Source organism: Entelurus aequoreus, linkage group LG17 (genome assembly GCF_033978785.1).
Source record: "Entelurus aequoreus isolate RoL-2023_Sb linkage group LG17, RoL_Eaeq_v1.1, whole genome shotgun sequence".
Classification (NCBI taxonomy): Eukaryota; Metazoa; Chordata; class Actinopteri; order Syngnathiformes; family Syngnathidae; genus Entelurus; species Entelurus aequoreus.
The window spans coordinates 11,263,281-11,282,339 of record NC_084747.1 but is presented as its reverse complement, the minus strand read 5'-3'; the positions used below and the strand labels follow the sequence as shown (position 1 = coordinate 11,282,339).

The following is a 19,059-nucleotide window of genomic DNA, read 5'->3' as shown; positions in this document are numbered from 1 at the left end:
AAAATCCCTAATCTGGACACGCTAATAAATGTCAGCTCGCTCCTCCCCCTCCAAACCCTGTTGCGTCGCTAAAAGTTAAAGTTCTGCTCTGATTTCGCGTCAAAATTTGCGATGAAAGTAACAGATGCCCATAAAAATGCTAAATCTTGACACTCTAAAAAAAACTGGACTATGCACCCTGCAGTAAACCAGTTTGCTCATCCTCCTGCGTAGCTCAAAATTGACGTTCTCCTCTGATTTCCTGTCAACATTTGCAGTGACAGTAACAAATGCCCCAAAAAATGCCTAATCTTGACACTTTAAACAAACCTGGATTATGAACCCTGCACTAAACCAGCTAGCTCCTCCCCCTCCAAACTCTTCTGCGTAGCTTTAAATCGACGTTCCCCTCTGATTTCACATCAACATTTGCAGTGAAAGTAATAGATGCCAATAAAAAATGCCTAATCTTGACGCTCTAATAAAGCCTGGATCATGCACCCCACTCCATGTCAGCTCGCTCCTCCCCCTCCAAACCCTCCTGCGTCGCTAAAAGTTGACTTTCTTCTCTGATTTCGCGTCAACGTCTGTGATGAAAGTGACAGATGCACATAAAAAATCCCTAATCTGGACACGCTAATAAATGTCAGCTCGCTCCTCCCCCTCCAAATCCTCCTGCGTCGCTAAAAGTTAAGTTCTGCTCTGATTTTGCGTCAAAGTTTGCGATGAACGCAACAGATGCCCATAAAAATGCCAAATCTTGACACTCTAAAAAAACCTGGACTATGCACCCTGCAGTAAACCAGTTTGCTCATCCCCCTCCAAATTCTCCTGCGTAGCTCAAAATTGATGTTCTCCACTGATTTCGTGTCAACATTTGCGGTGAAAGTAACAAATGCCCCAAAAAATGCCTAATCTTGACACTTTAAACAAACCTGGATTATGAACCCTGCACTAAACCAGCTAGCTCCTCCCCATCCAAACCCTTCTGCGTAGCTTTAAATCAACGTTCCCCTCTGATTTCACATCAACATTTGCAGTGAAAGTAATAGATGCCAATAAAAAATGCCTAATCTTGACGCTCTAATAAAGCCTGGATTATGCACCCCACTCCATGTCAGCTCGCTCCTCCCCCTCCAAACCCTCCTGCGTCGGTAAAAGTTGACTTTGTTCTCTGATTTCGCGTCAACATCTGTGATGAAAGTGACAGATGCACATAAAAAATCCCTAATCTGGACACGCTAATAAATGTCAGCTCGCTCCTCCCCCTCCAAACCCTGTTGCGTCGCTAAAAGTTAAAGTTCTGCTCTGATTTCGCGTCAAAATTTGCGATGAAAGTAACAGATGCCCATAAAAATGCTAAATCTTGACACTCTAAAAAAAACTGGACTATGCACCCTGCAGTAAACCAGTTTGCTCATCCTCCTGCGTAGCTCAAAATTGACGTTCTCCTCTGATTTCCTGTCAACATTTGCAGTGACAGTAACAAATGCCCCAAAAAATGCCTAATCTTGACACTTTAAACAAACCTGGATTATGAACCCTGCACTAAACCAGCTAGCTCCTCCCCCTCCAAACTCTTCTGCGTAGCTTTAAATCGACGTTCCCCTCTGATTTCACATCAACATTTGCAGTGAAAGTAATAGATGCCAATAAAAAATGCCTAATCTTGACGCTCTAATAAAGCCTGGATCATGCACCCCACTCCATGTCAGCTCGCTCCTCCCCCTCCAAACCCTCCTGCGTCGCTAAAAGTTGACTTTCTTCTCTGATTTCGCGTCAACGTCTGTGATGAAAGTGACAGATGCACATAAAAAATCCCTAATCTGGACACGCTAATAAATGTCAGCTCGCTCCTCCCCCTCCAAATCCTCCTGCGTCGCTAAAAGTTAAGTTCTGCTCTGATTTTGCGTCAAAGTTTGCGATGAACGCAACAGATGCCCATAAAAATGCCAAATCTTGACACTCTAAAAAAACCTGGACTATGCACCCTGCAGTAAACCAGTTTGCTCATCCCCCTCCAAATTCTCCTGCGTAGCTCAAAATTGATGTTCTCCACTGATTTCGTGTCAACATTTGCGGTGAAAGTAACAAATGCCCCAAAAAATGCCTAATCTTGACACTTTAAACAAACCTGGGTTATGAACCCTGCACTAAACCAGCTAGCTCCTCCCCATCCAAACCCTTCTGCGTAGCTTTAAATCGACGTCCCCCTCTGATTTCACATCAACATTTGCAGTGAAAGTAATAGATGCCAATAAAAAATGCCTAATCTTGACGCTCTAATAAAGCCTGGATTATGCACCCCACTCCATGTCAGCTCGCTCCTCCCCCTCCAAACCCTCCTGCGTCGGTAAAAGTTGACTTTGTTCTCTGATTTCGCGTCAACATCTGTGATGAAAGTGACAGATGCACATAAAAAATCCCTAATCTGGACACGCTAATAAATGTCAGCTCGCTCCTCCCCCTCCAAACCCTGTTGCGTCGCTAAAAGTTAAAGTTCTGCTCTGATTTCGCGTCAAAATTTGCGATGAAAGTAACAGATGCCCATAAAAATGCTAAATCTTGACACTCTAAAAAAAACTGGACTATGCACCCTGCAGTAAACCAGTTTGCTCATCCTCCTGCGTAGCTCAAAATTGACGTTCTCCTCTGATTTCCTGTCAACATTTGCAGTGACAGTAACAAATGCCCCAAAAAATGCCTAATCTTGACACTTTAAACAAACCTGGATTATGAACCCTGCACTAAACCAGCTAGCTCCTCCCCCTCCAAACTCTTCTGCGTAGCTTTAAATCGACGTTCCCCTCTGATTTCACATCAACATTTGCAGTGAAAGTAATAGATGCCAATAAAAAATGCCTAATCTTGACGCTCTAATAAAGCCTGGATCATGCACCCCACTCCATGTCAGCTCGCTCCTCCCCCTCCAAACCCTCCTGCGTCGCTAAAAGTTGACTTTCTTCTCTGATTTCGCGTCAACGTCTGTGATGAAAGTGACAGATGCACATAAAAAATCCCTAATCTGGACACGCTAATAAATGTCAGCTCGCTCCTCCCCCTCCAAATCCTCCTGCGTCGCTAAAAGTTAAGTTCTGCTCTGATTTTGCGTCAAAGTTTGCGATGAACGCAACAGATGCCCATAAAAATGCCAAATCTTGACACTCTAAAAAAAACCTGGACTATGCACCCTGCAGTAAACCAGTTTGCTCATCCCCCTCCAAATTCTCCTGCGTAGCTCAAAATTGATGTTCTCCACTGATTTCGTGTCAACATTTGCGGTGAAAGTAACAAATGCCCCAAAAAATGCCTAATCTTGACACTTTAAACAAACCTGGGTTATGAACCCTGCACTAAACCAGCTAGCTCCTCCCCATCCAAACCCTTCTGCGTAGCTTTAAATCGACGTCCCCCTCTGATTTCACATCAACATTTGCAGTGAAAGTAATAGATGCCAATAAAAAATGCCTAATCTTGACGCTCTAATAAAGCCTGGATTATGCACCCCACTCCATGTCAGCTCGCTCCTCCCCCTCCAAACCCTCCTGCGTCGGTAAAAGTTGACTTTGTTCTCTGATTTCGCGTCAACATCTGTGATGAAAGTGACAGATGCACATAAAAAATCCCTAATCTGGACACGCTAATAAATGTCAGCTCGCTCCTCCCCCTCCAAACCCTGTTGCGTCGCTAAAAGTTAAAGTTCTGCTCTGATTTCGCGTCAAAATTTGCGATGAAAGTAACAGATGCCCATAAAAATGCTAAATCTTGACACTCTAAAAAAAACTGGACTATGCACCCTGCAGTAAACCAGTTTGCTCATCCTCCTGCGTAGCTCAAAATTGACGTTCTCCTCTGATTTCCTGTCAACATTTGCAGTGACAGTAACAAATGCCCCAAAAAATGCCTAATCTTGACACTTTAAACAAACCTGGATTATGAACCCTGCACTAAACCAGCTAGCTCCTCCCCCTCCAAACTCTTCTGCGTAGCTTTAAATCGACGTTCCCCTCTGATTTCACATCAACATTTGCAGTGAAAGTAATAGATGCCAATAAAAAATGCCTAATCTTGACGCTCTAATAAAGCCTGGATCATGCACCCCACTCCATGTCAGCTCGCTCCTCCCCCTCCAAACCCTCCTGCGTCGCTAAAAGTTGACTTTCTTCTCTGATTTCGCGTCAACGTCTGTGATGAAAGTGACAGATGCACATAAAAAATCCCTAATCTGGACACGCTAATAAATGTCAGCTCGCTCCTCCCCCTCCAAATCCTCCTGCGTCGCTAAAAGTTAAGTTCTGCTCTGATTTTGCGTCAAAGTTTGCGATGAACGCAACAGATGCCCATAAAAATGCCAAATCTTGACACTCTAAAAAACCTGGACTATGCACCCTGCAGTAAACCAGTTTGCTCATCCCCCTCCAAATTCTCCTGCGTAGCTCAAAATTGATGTTCTCCACTGATTTCGTGTCAACATTTGCGGTGAAAGTAACAAATGCCCCAAAAAATGCCTAATCTTGACACTTTAAACAAACCTGGGTTATGAACCCTGCACTAAACCAGCTAGCTCCTCCCCATCCAAACCCTTCTGCGTAGCTTTAAATCGACGTCCCCCTCTGATTTCACATCAACATTTGCAGTGAAAGTAATAGATGCCAATAAAAAATGCCTAATCTTGACGCTCTAATAAAGCCTGGATTATGCACCCCACTCCATGTCAGCTCGCTCCTCCCCCTCCAAACCCTCCTGCGTCGGTAAAAGTTGACTTTGTTCTCTGATTTCGCGTCAACATCTGTGATGAAAGTGACAGATGCACATAAAAAATCCCTAATCTGGACACGCTAATAAATGTCAGCTCGCTCCTCCCCCTCCAAATCCTCCTGCGTCGCTAAAAGTTAAGTTCTGCTCTGATTTTGCGTCAAAGTTTGCGATGAACGCAACAGATGCCCATAAAAATGCCAAATCTTGACACTCTAAAAAAACCTGGACTATGCACCCTGCAGTAAACCAGTTTGCTCATCCCCCTCCAAATTCTCCTGCGTAGCTCAAAATTGATGTTCTCCACTGATTTCGTGTCAACATTTGCGGTGAAAGTAACAAATGCCCCAAAAAATGCCTAATCTTGACACTTTAAACAAACCTGGGTTATGAACCCTGCACTAAACCAGCTAGCTCCTCCCCATCCAAACCCTTCTGCGTAGCTTTAAATCAACGTTCCCCTCTGATTTCACATCAACATTTGCAGTGAAAGTAATAGATGCCAATAAAAAATGCCTAATCTTGACGCTCTAATAAAGCCTGGATTATGCACCCCACTCCATGTCAGCTCGCTCCTCCCCCTCCAAACCCTCCTGCGTCGGTAAAAGTTGACTTTGTTCTCTGATTTCGCGTCAACATCTGTGATGAAAGTGACAGATGCACATAAAAAATCCCTAATCTGGACACGCTAATAAATGTCAGCTCGCTCCTCCCCCTCCAAACCCTGTTGCGTCGCTAAAAGTTAAAGTTCTGCTCTGATTTCGCGTCAAAATTTGCGATGAAAGTAACAGATGCCCATAAAAATGCTAAATCTTGACACTCTAAAAAAAACTGGACTATGCACCCTGCAGTAAACCAGTTTGCTCATCCTCCTGCGTAGCTCAAAATTGACGTTCTCCTCTGATTTCCTGTCAACATTTGCAGTGACAGTAACAAATGCCCCAAAAAATGCCTAATCTTGACACTTTAAACAAACCTGGATTATGAACCCTGCACTAAACCAGCTAGCTCCTCCCCCTCCAAACTCTTCTGCGTAGCTTTAAATCGACGTTCCCCTCTGATTTCGCATCAACATTTCCAGTGAAAGTAATAGATGCCAATAAAAAATGCCTAATCTTGACGCTCTAATAAAGCCTGGATCATGCACCCCACTCCATGTCAGCTCGCTCCTCCCCCTCCAAACCCTCCTGCGTCGGTAAAAGTTGACTTTGTTCTCTGATTTCGCGTCAACATCTGTGATGAAAGTGACAGATGCACATAAAAAATCCCTAATCTGGACACGCTAATAAATGTCAGCTCGCTCCTCCCCCTCCAAACCCTGTTGCGTCGCTAAAAGTTAAAGTTCTGCTCTGATTTCGCGTCAAAATTTGCGATGAAAGTAACAGATGCCCATAAAAATGCTAAATCTTGACACTCTAAAAAAAACTGGACTATGCACCCTGCAGTAAACCAGTTTGCTCATCCTCCTGCGTAGCTCAAAATTGACGTTCTCCTCTGATTTCCTGTCAACATTTGCAGTGACAGTAACAAATGCCCCAAAAAATGCCTAATCTTGACACTTTAAACAAACCTGGATTATGAACCCTGCACTAAACCAGCTAGCTCCTCCCCCTCCAAACTCTTCTGCGTAGCTTTAAATCGACGTTCCCCTCTGATTTCGCATCAACATTTCCAGTGAAAGTAATAGATGCCAATAAAAAATGCCTAATCTTGACGCTCTAATAAAGCCTGGATCATGCACCCCACTCCATGTCAGCTCGCTCCTCCCCCTCCAAACCCTCCTGCGTCGCTAAAAGTTGACTTTCTTCTCTGATTTCGCGTCAACGTCTGTGATGAAAGTGACAGATGCACATAAAAAATCCCTAATCTGGACACGCTAATAAATGTCAGCTCGCTCCTCCCCCTCCAAATCCTCCTGCGTCGCTAAAAGTTAAGTTCTGCTCTGATTTTGCGTCAAAGTTTGCGATGAACGCAACAGATGCCCATAAAAATGCCAAATCTTGACACTCTAAAAAAACCTGGACTATGCACCCTGCAGTAAACCAGTTTGCTCATCCCCCTCCAAATTCTCCTGCGTAGCTCAAAATTGATGTTCTCCACTGATTTCGTGTCAACATTTGCGGTGAAAGTAACAAATGCCCCAAAAAATGCCTAATCTTGACACTTTAAACAAACCTGGGTTATGAACCCTGCACTAAACCAGCTAGCTCCTCCCCATCCAAACCCTTCTGCGTAGCTTTAAATCGACGTCCCCCTCTGATTTCACATCAACATTTGCAGTGAAAGTAATAGATGCCAATAAAAAATGCCTAATCTTGACGCTCTAATAAAGCCTGGATTATGCACCCCACTCCATGTCAGCTCGCTCCTCCCCCTCCAAACCCTCCTGCGTCGGTAAAAGTTGACTTTGTTCTCTGATTTCGCGTCAACATCTGTGATGAAAGTGACAGATGCACATAAAAAATCCCTAATCTGGACACGCTAATAAATGTCAGCTCGCTCCTCCCCCTCCAAACCCTGTTGCGTCGCTAAAAGTTAAAGTTCTGCTCTGATTTCGCGTCAAAATTTGCGATGAAAGTAACAGATGCCCATAAAAATGCTAAATCTTGACACTCTAAAAAAAACTGGACTATGCACCCTGCAGTAAACCAGTTTGCTCATCCTCCTGCGTAGCTCAAAATTGACGTTCTCCTCTGATTTCCTGTCAACATTTGCAGTGACAGTAACAAATGCCCCAAAAAATGCCTAATCTTGACACTTTAAACAAACCTGGATTATGAACCCTGCACTAAACCAGCTAGCTCCTCCCCCTCCAAACTCTTCTGTGTAGCTTTAAATCGACGTTCCCCTCTGATTTCGCATCAACATTTCCAGTGAAAGTAATAGATGCCAATAAAAAATGCCTAATCTTGACGCTCTAATAAAGCCTGGATCATGCACCCCACTCCATGTCAGCTCGCTCCTCCCCCTCCAAACCCTCCTGCGTCGCTAAAAGTTGACTTTCTTCTCTGATTTCGCGTCAACGTCTGTGATGAAAGTGACAGATGCACATAAAAAATCCCTAATCTGGACACGCTAATAAATGTCAGCTCGCTCCTCCCCCTCCAAATCCTCCTGCGTCGCTAAAAGTTAAGTTCTGCTCTGATTTTGCGTCAAAGTTTGCGATGAACGCAACAGATGCCCATAAAAATGCCAAATCTTGACACTCTAAAAAAACCTGGACTATGCACCCTGCAGTAAACCAGTTTGCTCATCCCCCTCCAAATTCTCCTGCGCAGCTCAAAATTGATGTTCTCCACTGATTTCGTGTCAACATTTGCGGTGAAAGTAACAAATGCCCAAAAAATGCCTAATCTTGACACTTTAAACAAACCTGGGTTATGAACCCTGCACTAAACCAGCTAGCTCCTCCCCCTCCAAACCCTTCTGCGTAGCTTTAAATCAACGTTCCCCTCTGATTTCACATCAACATTTGCAGTGAAAGTAATAGATGCCAATAAAAAATGCCTAATCTTGACGCTCTAATAAAGCCTGGATTATGCACCCCACTCCATGTCAGCTCGCTCCTCCCCCTCCAAACCCTCCTGCGTCGGTAAAAGTTGACTTTGTTCTCTGATTTCGCGTCAACATCTGTGATGAAAGTGACAGATGCACATAAAAAATCCCTAATCTGGACACGCTAATAAATGTCAGCTCGCTCCTCCCCCTCCAAACCCTGTTGCGTCGCTAAAAGTTAAAGTTCTGCTCTGATTTCGCGTCAAAATTTGCGATGAAAGTAACAGATGCCCATAAAAATGCTAAATCTTGACACTCTAAAAAAAACTGGACTATGCACCCTGCAGTAAACCAGTTTGCTCATCCTCCTGCGTAGCTCAAAATTGACGTTCTCTCTGATTTCCTGTCAACATTTGCAGTGACAGTAACAAATGCCCCAAAAAATGCCTAATCTTGACACTTTAAACAAACCTGGATTATGAACCCTGCACTAAACCAGCTAGCTCCTCCCCCTCCAAACTCTTCTGCGTAGCTTTAAATCGACGTTCCCCTCTGATTTCGCATCAACATTTCCAGTGAAAGTAATAGATGCCAATAAAAAATGCCTAATCTTGACGCTCTAATAAAGCCTGGATCATGCACCCCACTCCATGTCAGATCGCTCCTCCCCCTCCAAACCCTCCTGCGTCGCTAAAAGTTGACTTTCTTCTCTGATTTCGCGTCAACGTCTGTGATGAAAGTGACAGATGCACATAAAAAATCCCTAATCTGGACACGCTAATAAATGTCAGGTCGCTCCTCCCCCTCCAAATCCTCCTGCGTCGCTAAAAGTTAAGTTCTGCTCTGATTTTGCGTCAAAGTTTGCGATGAACGCAACAGATGCCCATAAAAATGCCAAATCTTGACACTCTAAAAAAACCTGGACTATGCACCCTGCAGTAAACCAGTTTGCTCATCCCCTCCAAATTCTCCTGCGCAGCTCAAATTGATGTTCTCCACTGATTTCGTGTCAACATTTGCGGTGAAAGTAACAAATGCCCCAAAAAATGCCTAATCTTGACACTTTAAACAAACCTGGGTTATGAACCCTGCACTAAACCAGCTAGCTCCTCCCCCTCCAAACCCTTCTGCGTAGCTTTAAATCAACGTTCCCCTCTGATTTCACATCAACATTTGCAGTGAAAGTAATAGATGCCAATAAAAATGCTAATCTTGACGCTCTAATAAAGCCTGGATCATGCACCCCACTCCATGTCAGCTCGCTGCTCCCCCTCCAAACCCTCCTGCGTCGCTAAAAGTTGACTTTGTTCTCTGATTTTGCGTCATTTGTGATGAAAGTACTGGATGACCACAGCACAGGGCGATACCGGCGCAATAACACCAATATCATCCTCATTTTCGCCATCAATCAATAGGTTCAAGTCGGTCAAAAAACGTTCATAGTTGAAATAAAAATAAAAATAAACTAATTCTTTAATGTTAAAATAAATACAATGTTATGCAGAGGTGTACTTACAACAATTCTACAGAATAATGGTACTCTTTATAGTCGTGGCAGAGGGTGGAGGGACACACAAATGTTTTCTTCCTCACACTTAACACATCCTGTTGCCTTTAAAAAATAAAAGCACACCACAAGCTTCTGACTCGCCAGCCTGGTGGCCGATACTGACAGTCGACACCGGACTGATACCGTTCTCTTGAAATGTTGTGTGAATTGAGTCATTTGTCACTTGTGCAAAAATAATGACAAAAAAACAAATACATGTAAAAACTAGGGCTGTCCAATTTAAGCAGATTAATCTAATTTTGGAATTGGATTAATCGTGATTAATCACTGGTGATCACTCGCTTGCGTTGATCAGATCATGAAAAGGCGCTAATATTTGTGCACAAATGCAATGTTGTCATCTCGGAACGTGCCGTGTAGCGGTTAAGGTAAAGGAGCAGAATGAAGTGATTAATCGCAGTGTGGTCATGATTCATGCATCATCTTTTGGGATTAATCACATCAGTTAACTCTGTAATTTTGACTGCCCTAGTCAAAAACAATATAACAGAATTCAAGGTTTGTGACCTCTGGATTGTCAGACCGGGGTGGTGGTTCCTCTCTTTAGAAGGGGAACCGGAGGGTGTGTTCTAACTCTGGTGGGATCACACTCCTCAGCCTTCCCGGTAAGGTCTATTCAGGTGTACTGGAGATAGTCAAACCTCGGATTCAGGAGGAACAGTGTGGTTTTCGTCCTGGTCGTGGAACTGTGGACCAGCTCTGTACTCTCGGCAGGGTCCTTGAGGGTGCATGGGAGTTTGCCCAACCAGTCTACATGTGTTTTGTGGACTTGGAGAAGGCATTGGACCGTGTACCCCGGGAAGTCCTGTGGGGAGTGCTCAGAGAGTATGGGGTATCGGACTGTCTGATTTTGGCGGTCCGCTCCCTGTAGGATCAGTGTCAGAGCCCGGTCCGCATTGCCGGCAGTAAGTCGGACACGTTTCCAGTGAGGGTTGGACTCCGCCAAGGCTGCCCTTTGTCACCCATTCTGTTCATAACTTTTATGGACAGAATTTCTAGGCGCAGTCAAGGCGTTGAGGGGATCTGGTTTGGTGGCTGCAGGATTAGGTCTCTGCTTTTTGCAGATGATGTGGTCCTGATGGCTTCATCTGGCCAGGATCTTCAGCTCTCACTGGATCGGTTCACAGCCGAGTGTGAAGCCACTGGGACCTCCAAGTTTGAATCCATGGTTCTCGCCCGGAAAAGGGTGGAGTGCCATCTCCGGGTTGGAGAGGAGATCTTGCCCTAAGTGGGGGAGTTCAAGTACCTGGTAGTCTTGTGCACGAGTGAGGAAAGAGTGGATGGTGAGATCGACAGGCGGATCGGTGCGGCGTCTTCAGTAATGCGGACGCTGTATCGATCCGTTGTGGTGAAGAAGGAGCTGAGCCGGAAGGCAAAGCTCTCAATTTACCGGTCGATCTACGTTCCTATCCTCACCTATGGTCATGAGCTTTGGGTTATGACCGAAAGGACAAGATCACGGGTACAAATGAGTTTCCTCCGCCGGGTGGCGGGTCTCTCCCTTAGAGATAGGGTGAGAAGCTCTGTCATCCGGGAGGAGCTCAAAGTAAAGCCGCTGCTCCTCCACATGGAGAGGAGCCAGATGAGGTGGTTCGGGCATCTGCTCAGGATGCCACCCGAACGCCTCCCTAGGGAGGTGTTTAGGGCAGGTTCTGACCGGTGGGAGGCCACGGGAAAGACCCAGGACACGTTGGGAAGACTATGTCTCCCGGCTGGCCTGGGAATGCCTCGGGATCCCCCGGGAGGAGCTGGACAAAGTGGCTGGGGAGAGGGAAGTCTGGGCTTCCCTGCTTAGGCTGCTGCCCCCGCGACCCGACCTCGGATAAGCGGAAGAAGATAGATGGAAGGTTTGTGACACCTTTAATTTATTTCTGAAAATATTATAAAGTCACATTGAAACCCTTTTCAAAGCATGTAGACCACATTAGTCCAGGTCCAGAATCCAAACGTACTTAAAGATGTATAAGACCAGTTTTTCAAGCATGTAGAGCAGGGGTCACCAACCTTTTTGAAAGCAAGAGCTACTTCTTGGGTACTAATTAATGCGAAGGGCTACCAGTTTGATACACACTTAAATAAATGGCCAGAAATAGCCAATTTGCTCAATTTACCTTTAACTCTATGTTATTATTAATAATTAATGATATTTACACTTAATTGAACGGTTTAAAAGAGGAGAAAACACGAAAAAAATGACAATTAAATTTTGAAACGTAGTTTATCTTCAATTACGACTCTTTAAAATTCAAAATTCAACCGAAAAAAAGAAGAGAAAAACTAGCTAATTCGAATCTTTTTGAAAAAATTAAAAAAAGAATTTATGGAACATCATTAGTAATTTTTCCTGATTAAGATTGATTTTAGAATTTGGATGACATGTTTTAAATAGGTTAAAATCCAATCTGCACTTTGTTAGAATATATAACAAATTGGACCAAGCTATATTTCTAACAAAGACAAATGGTTATTTCTTCTAGATTTTCCCCAGAACAAAAATTTTAAAAGAAATTCAAAAGACTTTGAAATAAGATTTAAATTTGATTCTACAGATTTTCTAGATTTGCCAGAATAATTTTTTTGAATTTTAATCATGATTAGTTTGAAGAAATATTTCACAAATATTCTTCATCGAAAAAACAGAAGCTAAAATGAAGAATTAAATTAAAATGTATTTATTATTATTTACAATAAATAAATAAAAATTACTTGAACATTGATTTAAATTGTCAGGAAATAAGAGGAAGGAATTTAAAAGGTAAAAAGGTATATGTGTTTAAAAATTCTAAAATCATTTTTAAGGTTGTATTTTTTTCTCTAAAATTGTCTGTCTGAAAGTTATAAGAAGCAAAGTAAAAAAAATAAGTGAAGACCAAGTCTTTAAAATATTTTCTTGGATTTTCAAATTCTATTTGAGTTTTGTCTCTCTTAGAATTAAAAATGTCGGGCAAAGTGAGACCAGCTTGCTAGTAAATAAATACAATTTTAAAAATAGAGGCAGCTCACTGGTAAGTGCTGCTATTTGAGCTATTTTTAGAACAGGCCAGCGGGCTACTCATCTGGTCCTTACGGGCTACCTGGTGCCCGCGGGCACCGCGTTGGTGACCCCTGATGTAGACCATATTAGTCCAGGTCCAGAATCCAAATGTACTTAAAGATGTATAAGACCAGTTTTTCAAGCATGTAGACCACATTAGTACAGGTCCAGAATCCAAACGTACTTAAAGATGTATAAGACCAGTTTTTCAAGCATGTAGACCACATTAGTCCAGGTCCAGAATCCAAACGTACTTAAAGATGTATAAAACCAGTATTTCAAGCATGTAGACCACATCAGTCCAGGTTTCTTTGTTTTTTTAAAACTGTGTTTTTATGAATCGTCGCGGTCTGTAGGATAATGTTGCCCAGACTCGGAAATGTTTAAATCCAGTGGTTTTTGATGAGGTCTTGAAAAGGGTTCAATGTGAACTTCATCAAATCCAACATATCAGAGGTTTCACTAACCATAAACCTTGTTATACTGATTATTCCCATATTTGTTTACATTGTTGTTGCCGTTATTTAGCACTCGTGACACATTTATACAGTTATCATAACATTTTAAGTTTAAAGTATCAGTCTGGTGTCGACTCTCAGTATCGACCGCCATTCAAATCAGAGACTGGCGAATTGGAAGCTAACTTTAGCTTTGTCGGCACATCGCTAAAATAACAGTTGTGTAAAAAAAATGGCAGAAAATGGAAGATTAAGTATCAGGACACAGAGATCATGAGGCAGGTAACTGGCACTTTGTGTTGTTACGTGCTGCAGACGTCCAGCAGCTGATCGCTCGCCAAGAAGAACGTCACCCTCCGCCGCAGCTGGGGAGCGCCACTTTGGAGAAGGAGGACCCACAGCCCCCTCACATTAAAGAGGAAGAGGAGGAACTCTGGATCACTCCGAACGGAGACTGTCTTCTCGGGCCGGAGGAGGAGGAGGAGGAGGAGGAGGAGGATCGCACCGGATCGCAACTGACTGGTGTCTCCGTGAAGACCGAAGTCCATGAAGTGGAAGCACCCGAGTCGTCACTTTGTCAAAGTCACATGACGACAGCAGCTGAAGACGGCGACCCCCCCGTGAGGGCTAACAAACCCTTCAAATTTTCAAAAGGGCCGGCAGGTAAAGAACGTTTTAGCTGCTCCGTTTGTGCTAAAAGCTTCACTTACAAGTGCCACTTGAGTTTGCACATGCAGTCCCACTATGAAAAACCCTTTAGTTGCTCAGTTTGCCACAAACGGTTCACTCAGAAGGCAAACATGAGAGTGCACATGCGAACGCACACGGGAGAAAAACCCTTTATCTGCTCGGTCTGCGGCGAAAGATTTGCCCAGAAGGTCAACATGCTGTCCCACATGAGGACGCACACGGGGGAGAAACTATACACCTGCTCCGTTTGTGGCCGGCGGTTCTCCCGGAACGCCAATCTGGTGACACACATGAGAACGCACACGGGAGAGAAACCTTTCTGCTGCTCCATTTGCGGCAAACGCTTCTTCCAAAAGTCGACCATGGTGTCGCACGTGAGAACGCACACGGGGGAGAGACCTTTCAGCTGCCCACTCTGCGGCAAAAGGTTCTTCCAAAAGTCCAACATGGTGTCGCACACCAAAACGCACACGGTGGAAAGACCTTATTGTTGCTCGGTCTGCGACAAAAGGTTCACCCAAAAGGCGTACATGCTAGCCCACGAGAAGAGGCACACGGGGAAAAACGTGTACTCCTGCTCGCTCTGCGACAAAACCTTCGGTGGCGGCGACGACTTGGCGGAACACATGTTGACACACAGCAGACAATAAACATTTGTCAGTTGTTGACTGCAAATGGAATGTTTTCCACCTCACAATCGTCATTATTCATTTCTTACTTCCGGGGTTACGTTTCCAGACAAACAGTAAATAATGAAAAATAAACACAATTCATGTAAACGTTAATCTTGACGCTCTAATAATGCCTGGATTATGCAGCATACGCTACGCTGGCTGGCTCCTCCCCCTCCAAACCCTCCTGCGTAGCTTGAAGTGTGTGTTTCTCTGATTTCGTGTCAACATCTGTGATGAAAGTGACAGATGCCAATAAAAAATGCCTAATCTGGACCCTCTAATAAAACCTGGTTTATGCACCCCAGGCCATGTCAGATTGCTCCTCCTCCAAATCCTCCCGCGTAGCTCAAAATTGACGTTCTCCTCTGATTTCGTGTCAGGATTTGCGCTGAAAGTAATAAATGCCCCCAAAAATGCCTAATTTTGACACTTTGAACAAACCTGGATTATGAGCCCTGCACTAAACCATCTTGCTCCTCCCCCTCCAAACCCTTCTGCATAGCTTCAAATCGACGTTCCCCTCTGATTTCGCATTAACATTTGCAGTGAAAGTGACAGATGCCAATAAAAAATGCCTAATATTGACGCTCTAATAAAGCCTGCATTATGGACCCCACGCCATGTCAGATCGCTCCTCCCCCTCCAAGCCCTCCTGCGCAACTCGAGATTGAAGTTCTGCTCTGGTTTCGCATCAACATTTGTGATGTAAGTGACAGATGCCCATAAAAATGCCTAATCTTGATGCTTTAATTAAACCTAGATTATCCACTTTACACTACGTAGCCTCACTCCTCCTCCAAACCCTCTTGCATAGCTCAAAGTTTACGTTCTTCTCTGATTTCACATCAACATTTGCAGTGAAAGTGACAAATCCCCATAAAAATGCCAAATCTTCACACACTAATAAAGCATGGATTATGCACCCTACACTATGTTGGACCGCTTCTACCCCTCCAAACCCTTCTGCGTAGCTCAAAGTTGAAGTTGTCCTCTGATTTCGCATCGCCATTTGCGATGAAAGTGACAAATGCCCATTAAAATGCCTAATCTTGATGCTTCAATCAAGCCTGGATTATGAACCCTGTGCTAAACCATCTTGCTCCTTCTCCTCCAAACCCTTCTGCGTAGCTTTAAATCGACGTTCCCCTCTGATTTCACATCAACATTTGCAGTGAAAGTGACTAACTCCCATAAAAATGCCAAATCTTGACACTCTAATAATGCCTGGATTATGCACCCTTGGCCATGTCAGATCGCTATTCCCCCTCCAAACCCACCTGCGTAGCTCAAAGTTGATGTTCTCCTCTGATTTCGGATCGACATTTGTAATGAAAGTGACAAATGCCCATTAAAATGCCTAATCTTGATACTCTAAAAAAATGTGGACTGTGAACCTTGTGCTAAACCAGTTAGCTCTTCCTCCTCCAAACCCTTCTGCGTAGCTGTAAATCGATGTTCCCCTCTGATTTCGCATCAATATTTGCAGTGAAAGTGACAAATGCCCAAAAAAATGCCAAATCTTGACACTCTAATAATGCCTGGATTATTCACCCTAGGCCATGTCAGCTCGCTCCTACCCCTCCAAACTCTCCTGCTTAGCTCAAAGTTGACGTCCTCTGATTTCGCATCAACATTTGCGATGAAAGTGACAAAAGCCCACTCCTCCCCCTCAAATTCCTTCTGCGTAGTTCTAAATCAACGTTTTTCTCTGATTTCGCATCAACATTTGCAGTGAAGGTGACAAACGCCCATAAAAATACCAATCTTGACACTCTAAAAAAGCCTGGATTGTGCACCTTAAACCATGTCAGCCCGCTCCTCCCCCCTCCCCCCCAAACCCTCCTGCGTAGCTCAAAATTGACGTTCTCCTCTGATTTCGCGTCAACACTTGTGATGATAGTAACAGATGCCCATAAAAATGCCTAATCTTGACACTCTAAAAAAACCTGGATTATGAACCCTGCGCTAAACCAGCTTGCTCCTTCCTCTCCAAACCCTTCTGCATTGCTCTAAATCGACGTTCCCCTTTGATTTCGCATCAACATTTGCAGTGAAAGTGACAAATGCCCATTAAAATGCCTAAACTTGATATATTAATCAAGCCTGGATTATGCACCCTATGCCATGCCAGCTCACTCCTCCCCCTCAAATTCCTTCTGCGTAGTTCTAAATCAACGTTTTTCTCTGATTTCGCATCAACATTTGCAGTGAAGGTGACAAACGCCCATAAAAATACCAATCTTGACGCTCTAAAAAAGCCTGGATTGTGCACCTTAAACCATGTCAGACCGCTCCTCCGCCCCCAAAATCTCCTGCGTAGCTTAAAATTCACGTTCTCCTCTGATTTTGCGTCAACACTTGTGATTATAGTAACAGATGCCCATAAAAAAGCCTAATCTTGACACTCTAAAAAAACCTGGATTATGCACCCTGTGCTAAACCAGTTTGCTTCTCCTCCAAACCCTTCTGTGTAGCTTTAAATCAATGTTCTCCTCTGATTTCGCATCAACATTTGCAGTGAAAGTGACAAACACCCATAAAAATGCCAAATCTTGACACTAATAATGCCTGGATTATTCACCCTAGGCCATGTCAGCTCGCTCCCCCCCCTCCAAACTCTCCTGCTTAGCTCAAAGTTGACGTTCTCCTCTGATTTCGCATCAACATTTGCGATTAAAGTGACAAATGCCCATTAAAATGCCTAAACTTGATCTATTAATCAAGCCTGGATTATGCACCCTACGCCATGCCAGCTCGCTCCTCCCCCTCCAATTCCTTCTGCGTAGTTTTAAATCGTTTTTCTCTGATTTTGCATCAACATTTGCAGTGAAAAGGACAAATTCCAATTAAAATGCCAAATCTTGACACTCTAAAAAACCTGGATTGTGAACCCTGCGCTAAACCAGCTTGCTCCTTCCCCTCCAAACCCTTCTGCGTTGCTCTAAATCGACGTTCCCCTCTGATTTCGCATCAACATTTGCAGTGAAAGTGACAAATGCCAATTAAAATACCAAATCTTGACACTCTAAAAAACCTGGATTGTGAACCCTGCGCTAAACCAGCTTGCTCCTCCCCCTCCAAACCCTTCTGCGTTGCTCTAAATCGACGTTCCCCTCTGATTTCGCATCAACATTTGCAGTGAAAAGGACAAATTCCAATTAAAATGCCAAATCTTGACACTCTAAAAAACCTGGATTATGAACCCTGCGCTAAACCAGCTTGCTCCTTCCCCTCCAAACCTTTCTGCGTTGCTCTAAATCGACGTTCCCCTCTGATTTCGCATCAACATTTGCAGTGAAAGTGACAAATGCCAATTAAAATACCAAATCTTGACGCTTTAAAAAAGCCTGGATTGTGCACCTTAAACCATGTCAGACCGCTCCTCCGCCCCCAAAATCTCCTGCGTAGCTTAAAATTGACGTTCTCCTCTGATTTCACGTCAACACTTGTGATGATAGTAACAGATGCCCATAAAAATGCCTAATCTTGACACTCTAAAGAAAACTTGGATTATGAACCCTGCGCTAAACCAGCTTGCTCCTCCTCCTCCTCCAAACCCTTCTGTGTAGCTTTAAATCGTTGTTCCCCTCTGATTTCGCATCAACATTTGCAGTGAAAATGACAAATGCCCATTAAAATGCCAAATTTTGACACTCTAATAATGCCTGGATTATTCACCCTATGCCATGCCAGCTCGCTCCTCCCCCTCCAATTCCTTCTGCATAGTTTTAAATCAACGTTTTTCTCTGATTTCGCATCAACATTTGCAGTAAATGTGACAAATGCCAATTAAAATACCAAATCTTGACACTGTAAAAAACCTGGATTGTGAACCCTGTGCTAAACCAGCTTGCTCCTTCCCCTCCAAACCCTTCTACGTAGCTTTAAATCGACGTTCCCCTCTGATTTCGCATCAACATTTGCAGTGAAGGTGACAAACGCCCATGAAAATGCAAAATCTTGACGCTCCATGTCAGCTAGCTCCTCCCCCTCCAAACTCTCCTGCGTAGCTCGAGGTTGACGTTCTTCTCTGATTTTGCGTCAACAGTTGCGATGAAAGTGACTTTTGTTACGGTTTGTTCCAGTTGCAATAACACTCCCCGTCACTATTGTGTTGGCCTTGCTGCAAGTTGTAGCGAAGCCATCTTGTGTCATTAAGTACGCTGTATTGTTATGCTGTACATGCTATGCTTCATTAGCACATATTTGGAATGGCTAGCGATGTATGAGGAGTGAGAGGTCACATGCCAACTTGGAGGTTGGCTTTTTCCTCGATGGTTTCCTGACGTGAGCTTCAGTCGGCTCTCTGAGGAGCGTGTAAAGTGCCTTCAGATAGCGCCTGCTGGGCGTCCGCGCGCCATGAATAAAACTAGCTTTAAAACGTGTTTCTTGCTGAACGTGCGG

At 43.9% G+C, this 19,059-nt stretch overlaps 1 pseudogene; it reads left to right on the top strand.

Moving 5' to 3' along the window:
* Nucleotides 1–19,059, top strand: part of LOC133632351 (protein NipSnap homolog 1-like) — a 302,488-nt pseudogene that overhangs the window by 2,501 nt on the left and 280,928 nt on the right.